Source organism: Canis aureus, chromosome 29, assembly GCF_053574225.1.
Source record: "Canis aureus isolate CA01 chromosome 29, VMU_Caureus_v.1.0, whole genome shotgun sequence".
Taxonomy (NCBI): domain Eukaryota; kingdom Metazoa; phylum Chordata; class Mammalia; order Carnivora; family Canidae; genus Canis; species Canis aureus.
The window spans coordinates 20318860-20331028 of NC_135639.1; positions in this window are offsets into that span (position 1 = coordinate 20318860).

Here is a 12169-nt window from a genome sequence, read left to right on the forward strand (position 1 = left end):
TTTGCTTTTCTCTATATCATGCTGGATTCACGAGAATATACTTTATTTCAGAACTTTTGTTCTTCCCTATCCAATATTGGCAGTATTGGAACCTCTGACGAGTAGGTTTGGCTGATAGCACGTACAAAGGTTTACTTAGAAGATAGACTTGGGCTAGCTGAAACACACCAACATGAGGCAGTGTCCCTAATTGCTGCCGGATCATTGGAATAGTATACTTGCCTACACAATTGACTCTCATTCATACATAGGGCTTACCATTGCTTTCTGTCCTGAAGTTTGTCACAGGAGGGAGATAATCACAGAGAACTGAAAGAAAGAATCAAGGTTACTAAGCAATTCCTCCCCACCAACACAGTTTTACTTTACAAGATACACTCTGTTTTAACTTGTATGAATATGCAGATTTCACCCTAAAACTGCCCTCACTCCATCAACCTATTCTCAGTCTCCCTGCATTTCTCCATCAGAACATTTTCTATGTGGTCACTTACTGACTCTTTTCTCACTCTTGCCTATAGGTGGATGTGGATGAGAATATTTATGCTGATAAGACAATGACTTTTTGAATATGATTTGTCATAGAGGGCTACATAACATTTCATTATGACTGTGGAGATTCACTGACTATTGTCTGAATCTCTGCCGTGGTTTCTGCTCATAAAATAAAATCGTGCTATTATCATATGAATAAAATGATACATATGTAATGATCTTGAAAGGCCTTGAAGGTGAACAGCCTTTTAAGAAAAGTAAAAATTCAATTTGATTTACAGGTTTGTGCTGCCTTTCCAGTTTGTGTTCTTGCTTACCTGTTTTCACTAACCAAAAGAAATCTAAAGAGGATTTTTGCTTTTGTAAAAAAAAAAAAAAAAAGAAAGAAAGAAAAAAAAAAGATGAAAAGCAAAAATAGCTTTCAGGGATTGTTTTGCAGTAAACCTTTCCAGAGGCAGTACACCCTGAGCAGTAACAGGGGCCCCACCAAGATCCCTTATCCAGGAACTACACTCAGCATCTCAGCATCAAGCTGCCAGAGCTCTAGATGTAGCTTCTCTGCTTCATCTTGATTTATTTTATGCACCCATTAGCAAGATGTGTTCTAAGGTATCAGAAAAGCCTAAGAGAAGTTACTTTTTGGGTTTGGGAGCACTCAAAAAATTTCCATATAAAGTAATGGTAATTGCTTCTCTTTATGCCATTTTAAAAGGCTTAAGAAAGCTTTCATAGGGAAGCTCTACTTTCAGATTTTCATATACTTAATATGGAATATTAAGTATATCATTGCCAAATATGGAAAAAGAAAAGTATTTTAGTCAAAGATAGACATTGAAGACAGCTTGTTTAAAAAGGCAGGTCACATATTGTGCTGCAAGTTCCTGCTAACAAGGTTAGAGTTAATAGGTTATTGATCCATTTAATGTTTAGTAGCAAGCTAATTTTTTTCATCATCTATGTGACTGGGCATTTGTCTGTTTTAGAGGCCAATTCAAAAAACATCTTTCATTTGATATTACTTTCTAATGTTGGGTAATATCACTAACCTCTGTTTATTGCCACAGTCACCCTGGGGCATTGGTATTCCGGCCATTGTGAGAACTCTCTTTTCTGAGGTTTACTTTTCTTTGTCCCTCAGGAGACTGGTAAATCCTTTCTAGTGTAGAAAGGCTTGGGCTGCAGGCACTGAGATAAGGGTAGAATCTGATTGTATCGTACAGTGCTAACCTGCTCCACTCGACTAAGGTTCCTATTCTGTGGGGTTTTATTCAATGTTGTGATGAGGAACTTGAAATAACACATGCTAGTTATCTCTGTGGTATCCAAGAAGTTCTAATCTTTGAATAATAACAAAAGGAAAATTGTGATAGCATTGAAGTCTTGCAGTCCCTGTGTTTTGAAGAAGATACTAGATTTGAGAAAGAACAGATATCGAACTCCAAATTACATGTGGGGTGTGTGTGTGTATGTGTTTAATTTTCCAGGCTGTAGTGAAATTGGAGCCATGTGATTTTTTTCTAATTTATGTAATAAGGAACTGAAAAAGCTCTTTACTAAATTCAATAAAGATGTGTAGTCTGCTTTACCTCCTGTGGAGATGCAATATGCATTTGTAAGGCAGCAAAGTGTAGAGTTTGGGAGTATAAACCCTGCAGCCAGGGGGCTTGTGTTCAAATCCCACCTCTAACCTAAGTAGCTGTGATGCTTTGGAAAAGGCACCAGACAAGAGGAAAGAGGCAAAAGTATGGGTAATAGCACTTCCTTCATGGAATTTTTAGAGAATTAAATGAGGTAAGATATGTAAAATGCTTAAAACAATGCCTGGAGGGATCCCTGGGTGGCGCAGCGGTTTGGCACCTGCCTTTGGCCCAGGGCGCGATCCTGGAGACCCGGGATCGAATCCCACCTCAGGCTCCCGGTGCATGGAGCCTGCTTCTCCCTCTGCCTGTGTCTCTGCCTCTCTCTCTCTCTCTCTCTCTCTCTCTCTCTGTGACTATCATAAATAAATAAAAAAAAAAATTAAAAAAAAAACAACAATGCCTGGATAAATACCTTAGGAAAATGCCTGGCTTTGCTTCTAAGGACTACATGTTTTCATTCTTTCTAGGCCAATATTTACTTTAAAAAAAAATATGAACTTTACTTTTTAGAGAAATTTTAGTTTCATAGCAAAATTGAATAGAAATTACAGAGAGTTCTCCTATACCTCCTATCTCCACACATGCACAACCTCCCCCTATTGATATCCAGCACCACAGTGACACATTTGTTATAATCAATGAATTTACATTGACATATTATCCCCCAAAGACATTTACTTCTTTTAAATGTGTCCTTTTTGATTGTTTTCTTTAAAGATTTTATTTATTTATTCATAGACACAGAGAGAGAGAGGCAGAGACACAGGCAGAGGGAGAAGCAGGCTCCATGCAGGGAGCCCGACGCGGGACTCGATCCCGTGTCTCCAGGATCACACCCCAGGCTGCAGGCGGCGCCAAACCGCTGCGACACCGGGGCTGCCCTCCTTTTTGATTTAAGTGATTTTTATCTTTTTCTTGTTCTGAATGAACTACCCTCAAAAGTGCCATTTTAGCATATTGATTATTTTAAATAAAACTTTCTTAAACAAAGAGTACAGGGGATCCCTGGGTGGCTCAGCGGTTTAGCGCCTGCCTTTGGCCCAGGGTGCGATCCTGGAGTCCTGGGATCGAGTCCCACATCAGGCTCCCGGCATGGAGCCTGTTTCTCCCTCCTCCTGTGTCTCTGCCTCTCTCCCTCTCTGGGTCTCTCATGAATAAATAAAATCTTAAAAAAAAAAAAAAAACAAAAAAAAAAAACAAAGAGTACAAAGAAACTCAGGTATTCCTCTGTGTCCCTAAAAGCAAGAAACAAATTTCCTATATGAAAAATACCTTCCCTCTGCTAAGAAGTAAAAAGACCTCCTTATCACCAGAGATGAGAACTTTAAAGCTGAGAACACTATAGACACAAACCTTGTTACCTTTTTCTAATCTACTACCTTAGCCTAAATTCTGTTTAGAGTCCCCTACTAATTAAAACTTCTAAACACCTGTTTTCTTTATCCCTGTCAATTCCTCCCAAATTTATTGTCTGTCTAAAATGTCTAAAATCCATTTGCCTTGGTCATTTCTTTAGTCTCAATTTCATTATTGGGCCTCTGTGTGCACATAATAAAACTTTAGGGTTTTTTTTCCCCTGTTAATCAGTCTCATGTAAATTTATTTCTTAGTTTAGCTGGAACACTTTGAAATGTAGAGGAAGAATTTTTTCTTCCCATCACAAACTTACTGTTTTCTTGCCTGATTTCAGCAAGCATTGGGAACAGGTGATTGCAATCCAAATACTTTAGCAGAAAACAAAGACACAGTTAATAGTGAAGACTGTCCCTTTAGTTTCTATGGTAAATAGGAGTACATTATTTATATTCATTCAATATTTACATATTTAACTAATATTTAGTGGATTCCTTCTGTATGCTCAATACTGTTTTATTGTTTTCGGTTTGTGAATATAAAAGTGAATGACACAACCTTTAGATTAGAAAGGTTTATAATCTACTTTGAAAGAGTGGGTAGTATGTTACCACCTACAAGAGGCTTTGTGGACAAGTAAGTTCACTTTTAATGTAGAAATCACAATGATGGCTAACACCCACTTTCTTGCTAGCCTTCTGCCCTTATTCCCTGGCCATATAAATCTGTCAATTAAATTAAGTTAAATTAATCAATCGATTAATTATTAAAATTATTTATTTATTTGAGAGGGAAGGAGAGAGAGGGAGAGAAGAGAGTGGGAGCGGGGGGGGGGGGGAACAGAGAAGAGTCTTTTAAAAAAATCAAGTTAGCTTACATAGTGTATTATTAGTTTTGGGGTTAGAATTTAGAGATTTATCAGTTGCATATAACACTAGTGCTCAGTACATCAAGTGCCCTCTTTAAGTGCATCCAATTATGCCATCCCTCCACCATCTCCCCTCTAGCAACCTTCAGTTTGTTTCCTATAGTTAAGAGTCTCTTATAGTTTGTCTCTCTCTCTCTCTATTTATCTTATTTTATTTTTCCTTCCCTTATCCTATGTTCATTTGTTTTGTTTCTTAAATTCCACATATGAGTGAAATCATGTGGTATTTGTCTTGCTCAGACTGACTTATTTCATTTAGCACATACACTCTAGTTCCAGCTGCATTGTTGCAAAGGGTAGGATTTCATTCTTTTTGATGGCTGAGGATATTCGATTATGTGTATTAAATATATATATATTATATATATTCCATTATGTATATGTATATATGTATATATATATATTATACCACATCTTCTTTATCCATTCATCTGTCAATGTACATCTGGGCTCTTTCTATATTTTGGCTATTGTGGACATTGCTGCTATAAACATTGGGGTGCATGAGTCCCTTCGAACTATTTTTATATTCTTTACATAAATTCCTAGTAGTGCAATTTTGTAGGGTAGTTCTATTTTTAACTTTTTGAGGAATCTCCATACTGTTTTCCAGAGTGGATATACTGGGAGACATTGTCTTCCTTTTTTAAAAAGATTTATTTATTTGAGAGAGAGAGTATGTGTGTGCAAGAGTGGAAGGAGGGGCAGAGGGAGATGAAAAGAAAGAATCTCAAGCAGACTTCCCTCTGAGTACAGAGCCCAACATGGGGCTTACTCCCATAACCCATGACATCATGACTTAAGCTGAAACCAATAGTTAGATGCTCAACCAGCTGAACCACCCAGCACCCAGACACCCTGACTGGGAGAGAGAGAGTCTTTTTTTTTTTTTTTTTTTTAAAGATTTTATTTATTTATTCATAGAGACAGAGAGAGAGAGAGGCAGAGACACAGGCAGAGGGAGAAGCAGACATCATACAGAGAGCCTGATGTGGGACTCGATCCAGGGTCTCCAGGATCACGCCCTGGGCTACAGGCAGCGCTAAACTGCTGTGCCACTGGGGCTGCCCGAGAGAGAGAGTCTTAAGTAGATTTCGTGCTGAACATGGAGACCTACTTGAGGCTTGATTTCAGGATTCTAAGACCACGACCTGAACCAAAAATAAAAGTTGGATGCTTAACTGACTGGGCCACACAGATACTCCTCCTCAATTAATTTTAGAAGTCTAAATGGGGTCCATCACATTTGCATCTATATATTTTTGTATTTCCAACTACTTTCTCATCTGTAGAAAAGACTACTGATCCTTGAGCAGGAAAGAGAACCATAAAACTAATTCAGACAATGCAGTTTTGTTTTATCCAAAAAATTTACACTCAGAATGTAGGACAGATTAATTGTGAATAGTGATGCCTATGATGGATGCTATCTAACCTAACGTATCTGTCCGGATCTCTTTCTTCCCAGATTCTTTTCATTATGTCACTGTTCAAGAGCTGAGGATGGTAGGGTCTACTTATCTTACACAGAGGGTGGTAGTTTCTGGAGTTTTGAGAAAGCAAGAGTATGAAATCAATATAAGTCCATGGAATGAAAGGAAGAAGTCCATAGAATTAAGGGGACTCAGATGATCTTCCCTCAGGGTGATGGCTCCAACTGTTAATTAACATAAAAATGTCAAGGAAAAGGCCTGGACCATTATTGGCACTGATACAATCCTAGAATATCTGTATATATGAGAGACATTGTATTAGGCCACAGTATTTTTAGATAGTGCCATCTAAGTCTTACTTTCCCTGTGACTTAATTGCCCATGCAGTAGTGCAAGAGTTAGGATATGATTTACGACATTGAATCTTGGACTGATTAATTCTTTGCTGTAGAAAGAATGTAACACATAGATGTCTCTTTCCTGCTCAAGGATCTTTTCTACAGATGAGATTCAAGGAAAGGTACATATGTGCGATTCAAGGCTTCACCCCCTCCTTGCACAGCCCATGCAATTCACTTCCATAATTCTTCAGGCTTTTTATTTTCGCAGGCTCCCTGTGGGATAAGGCCTATTTTACCAAATGCCAGATGAGCTGGGGCTTTAAAAAGCACATGATGTAACCTTAGCTGTCACCTTTTTATTATGTAGGACCTGCAAGCAACTCTCATCCATGGATGGTGGTCCCAAGATACTGCTTTCATTTACATCGTTAATGGAAGATGAATGAGTAGCCAGACCTAGTCATTACTGCCATTAGGAAATAGGCTTTCAAGATAAAAATAAAGGAGGAGGGTTATTAGAACTGTGCATTTTTTCTGACTATCCACTTCAGACCATTCTGGATAAAGCCCTGCAGACATCACCTTATGGAACAATTTCACATTATCTCTAGGGCTGGATCAGGTGATCTGTCTGTAATGGGCCCTTTTTTCCCTTTGCACTCCACTTCAAAAATCCTATTGTGATGGAAATGGCCTGGCCAAATCCACTTCAATTGCACCCAGACTTCAGAAGTCATTTTCTAACTGCTTTCAATACAGCTATTTAAAGGTATAACCTCCAGATAAATTTCTCCATCTATCTCCCTTATAGAAATAGTAATTATTAATAAGTAAGAGATAATTATTTCAGTATATTCCTTATCATTTGGTGTTATGAAATCATACCTACTTTGGATGTTTCAAATACATTGTGCATATTTCCATAATTACAAATCCACTTCTATCTCTTTTCTTCCTGCTAAGAAAAAAATCTTCTGGAAAGCACTTATTGATGGTTTACAATCAAATGTGTGAATAATATGCTTAAAGAACATTAAAACATCTTTAATACAGTGACAGTTTATTTCCTTATCAATACATATGATGGAAAACTTAAACTTTAATTTAAAAGTGTTTAATGCTTTCATCATGAGAAATGAAATTCTACACTAATGTATTTCTAAATATAGTGTAACATGTGTATTTCATAGGAAGGATGGACAGGACAGCACTTACTTAGAAGGCCTGGGCTCAGTAAGACATCAGCGATCAGGCCATCAGCTCTTTAGAAAAAAAAAATTTTTTTTTTTTTTAAGAATTGGCAGGAAACCAAGATCCTGCTCCTTTTCTAAAATTAATATATGTTATTTTTGCAGACATAATAATGTCCAAGATAATGAGTGTCTTTGAAAACATCATCCAGTGGCTACATCCTTTGAAGGATCTCTGGGACTTTTGATTTTGGATAAAGCTATATCTCTTTGACCATTTGGGTCACCATGTCAAAGTTTCAATGGCCTACAGATGTGTTAAACTAGGTAATGAGTTCTCTGGAGTCCTTGAGACCACAGAACTAGCTCAACTGGGCATGATTTCCAGCACTGTCAGCAACCAGATTAGACTAGTACCATGTAGATTAGCTCAGAGTCCTTTCTTTTGAAGGAGTAAGGGTTAATACCTTACAAAATAATAAGAGTAGGACAAAATACTACTGCATTTCATTTATTTGATAAAAGCAATATAGGAGTCCAGGGAATATTTAGCAAATCTTGATTGTGATTATCCTTGAAACTGTAGTTTGACTATCTCTACTGTTTTTATTAAATGAGAGAGTTTTGTTACACTATACAACACTGCTGCTGATGAACATTTTTTGATGAATAGTGCTAAATAAGAGGAGACCTTACCCTCCATTAAGAAATTATTTAAGGCCCAGGCTCATACTTTGTTAATTAAAACTTATATCAAATATGCATAATAGTGACAATTTCTACATTACATTTGCCAATGACTCTATGAATATCTGTTGATACCCAGGAGTTGGATTATTCTACTTAATTATTGTGATTTTATGCTAACATAACACCTTCTATCCCAAGGAGTTACTAAGCATGGTGAAAACTTTAGCCCTATAAGTATTAATGAATCTCTTTACTTGTTAAATAAAAAGGCGGCTTGAGATAAATTACCCTGGGTAATTTTAATCAAGAGTTTAATTTTAATGATCACCTGCTGCACAAATAAAATAAGAAAAGCAATGAAATCATCATTATCGAGGTAAGTCATATGTGTCTCTGAGGGATGCTATTTTTAGCAATGTTCATTAAGAATTTCTGTAAACGGAATGGAATAACAGGATGGTAACAAAACTACAGAGAGAGCATAAATATGTAATTAAGTAATAGGAAGCATCTTATTTTGCACTTGTTGACAATTGCTTTGGGATTGTCCTTTTGTTGTTTAATGTTTGTGTCTAGTTTTATAACCAGGTTGAATATTTCTGTAAGATAGTGTCCACACCATCCTAGTGATTTGAATTTCTCCATGAGTGACCAGAACCTAATACAAGTTCAAAACTAGCTCTTCCCTAATAATAAAGAGGTGAGACAAAATTAGTTTGGACAAGTGAGAAGGGTAAGATATGAAAAGATATGATGATTAATTGGGACATTCCCTCCCAGAAAAACTGATTTTGGCTTTCTGCATAAGCATAGGAAAGCATATGCTTCCATTTCTTAGGACTAAGAAGATAATGCATTTTAAAGACCCATATCCTTGTCTTTCCTTCCTTGTATTATACTTTTGGATGTCAGTTTTGCTGAGTTTCATGGAAATGCCATTAAACATAATAAATGATGGTCAATGGATAAACTGAGAGCTGTTTCTTGCTACCAAATAGGGTCATTTTCTCTGTATGGTTGTATTGATTTCATCCATTCATTCCTTCCAAATCCTTCCTCCATCACTCCTTTCCTCTTTCCCTCCCTCCCCTGATCTTTTTTTCTTTCTTTATTAGAAGTACAAAGCAGCATGTCTTTCCATATGATATGAAATTTGTCTGGTACTATTAAAATTAAAGACTATTAGGCCAAGTTCAAGTGATTGAGGAGACTATTCAAAAGATAGTATTGTAACTTCTTCATTTATCATTTTCACAAATGTTTCATGACACCTGCTATTCATAAATGCCACTTTGCCTTGACGTTTTTAGACCTAGTGACCTAGGAAGGCATATGTTTTTGCCATCCTGTAGGATGAGAGCAAAACAGAATCTAGACTTCTAGATCTCTAAGACTGGCATTTTCTGAAATCTCTTCCTAATGATGGAGTGATATTTCCCTATGATGAGAAAGATACTATACTTGTAGTTCTTTCTAATTGTGTGCATTGACTCTGAGTCAAACAATTAGTACAAGGAAATTGGAGAATATAAAATGCCCACTTAGTTGCTAGCAAACTATAGAGCTGTAGTTCTAGAATACACAGAGTGGACTTCACTCTTCATAATTATTCTCACCTTTGCCCACAGGGTTCACCGCTGAGAGGCTTAGATACTCATCACCTGGGTTTCAGATCTTGGCATTACCAGTTACTACAGAGAATGGTGAGATAAGCCAGTTGGAAAAGCTGTAAAAATTGGGGAGCAGGAAAGAAAAACATCCATCTCTTCATCAGCACCACTAATATAGCTGTGAAAACTGAGCTAAATCTCCCTGTAGTAGAAGCACTTAATTTCTGATGGTATAACTAGTGATAATTGTTATTTCTGAGTTCTTATTTGTGCTTGACTGGGTCAGCCTCTAAATCCTAAGTGCCAGATTTGTGTTGGGGCTGGGAGCTGTGAAAGACTTGGGAATAATAGGTGGAAGATTATGTTTCATCTTTAAAAGTTCCTAAATTAGGCACACTACTGAATCATCGTAGACACTTATGAGCAGTGTGACTTGGGGCAAATTACCTTAGTTTTCTTTCTCTATAAAGGAGAATAATAATCTTAAAATGATATATAGTGAGTAATAAATAAAAGACACACTTAAAATGTTTGGTAGAGTTTTTGATGTTTGAGGATTATTAACTATTATTGTTGTTATTATTATATTAACAAATATTTACCATATGTTATCCTCATTGGTAAGGCAAGATTATAGAGTTAAATAAATACTGATCTTTGGCCTTAAGGACTTCATTATTTAATGTGAGAAAGTGACATGACAATCAGTTTCTGTTGATGATTGTATGTCTGTTTTACCCATAGCTTCTCTTTTCCTCCATTGTGGTGCTTTGAAATCAAAGTTGATATCACGAATAAAGTCTACTTGCTTTTTAATACATTTTCTTATAATGTTATTCTGTAATTCCTACTTCCTTCTTAAAGTAAATAATTATAAATTGTTAAGAATTATGGAAGCCTAAGTAATGGGAGGCTATTAAATTCTCCATACTTTGTTACCATTATCTAGGTCTTAAATGCAAACAGTAAGATCATATATTTAATTAATAAGAAAAGTCAATATCTTTCATAATTATATAAGCCTAGGAGTATCTGCCTCTCTGAGAATATGACTATTTTCTGTTGTTGCTTCCCCCTAGTTATCCCACAGAAGTCAAAGTGAAGTCTATTGACAAATTTCTCTTCCTCAACAGAAACTGCATCAGTTGTTAAAGTGTTAAATATTGTCACCACTTTTGAAGGTTACTGTTGTGTGATTAAAAGCCCAAGGGTACCCCAGGCTAATTATGTTGTTGGTTTTAGTCCAAAAAATAACTTATTCTTGCAACTTATTAGTAAGTTTATTAGATTTGTAAATCAAGAGGATATTAAAACAAACTGTGGTTTTCCTTAGCTTTGCAAAAGCAATCGGGTTATAGAATAAGGTGTTTAAGGTCATTAAAGGTTAAAATATTTGTAAGCTTGATGCTTATTAAGCAAAGCTAATTTGGCTTAAAAGTAGCAAAGCATTTACTTCACACTTAGTACTCTTAGCAAATTTATGTTTGTCCCACGTTAAGGTAGTCCAGGGTTGGAAAGTTTGGGTGAGAAGATGGGAAATGTGAGGAAATAATTTTGTGTCTAAATGGCATGGAAAGAGATAGGTTCTTATTTCATAGATCCTGGCCCTTAAAGGATAATTATCTATAGCAACATTTTTTATGTGGAAGTTTTTCCTCTTTGTTTTCCATGGCTTACAATGACTTAAATGCTTTCTGAAAGTCATCATTACTAATGACAAGCAAACATCAGAATCTGAATCAATATATTTTTGAAGATGTGAAAGTGTCTTTTTTTTAAAGATTTTATTTATTTATTTATTCATGAAAAATACAGAGAGGAGAGAGAGAGAGAGGCAGACACACAGGCAGAGGGAGAAGCAGGCTCCATGCAGGGAGCCCGTCTTGGGACACCATCCCAGGTCTCCAGGCTCACGCCCTGGGCTGAAGACAGCGCTAAACCACTGAGCCACCCGGACTGCCCTGAAAGTGTCTTTTTCCTCACTTTTGAAGACCCATTATTCCTCTTTTCTATTTAAATTCCGTTCATCCCTGAAGATCCTGTTCAGCCTCCTTGGCTTCTATACCATCTTCAATGACCCAAACCCAGGCAACTCCCAAAGCAAAACTTGGTTGAGAGAGCACTTGAGTCTGTGCATGGGTGTTAATTCTTCTCTCATGAGTGAAAATTTGTCCTTCCCCAAACTTTTCAAACTATTTAAAGGCAGAGACTATAATGCTACCAGATGGCTCCATTAGGTTGCCATGAAAAGGTCAGGTATCCTTGGAACTGTCTCTTTTCTAGTTTCCCTTTTCACTCCTGGGGTTGGCCATAATACACTGACAGGATTAGTGTTATTACCTGGGCCTTGGGGCCATGGCCAGACTAGGCTGAACCATTTGATGACGGATTCAAGATTTCAATCTCAATAGTGTTCCATCCTAATTAAGTGAAATAACTAGCCCCAGATTTAGGAGAGCAAAAATAGGCTTAATGGAAAGAAACAACAG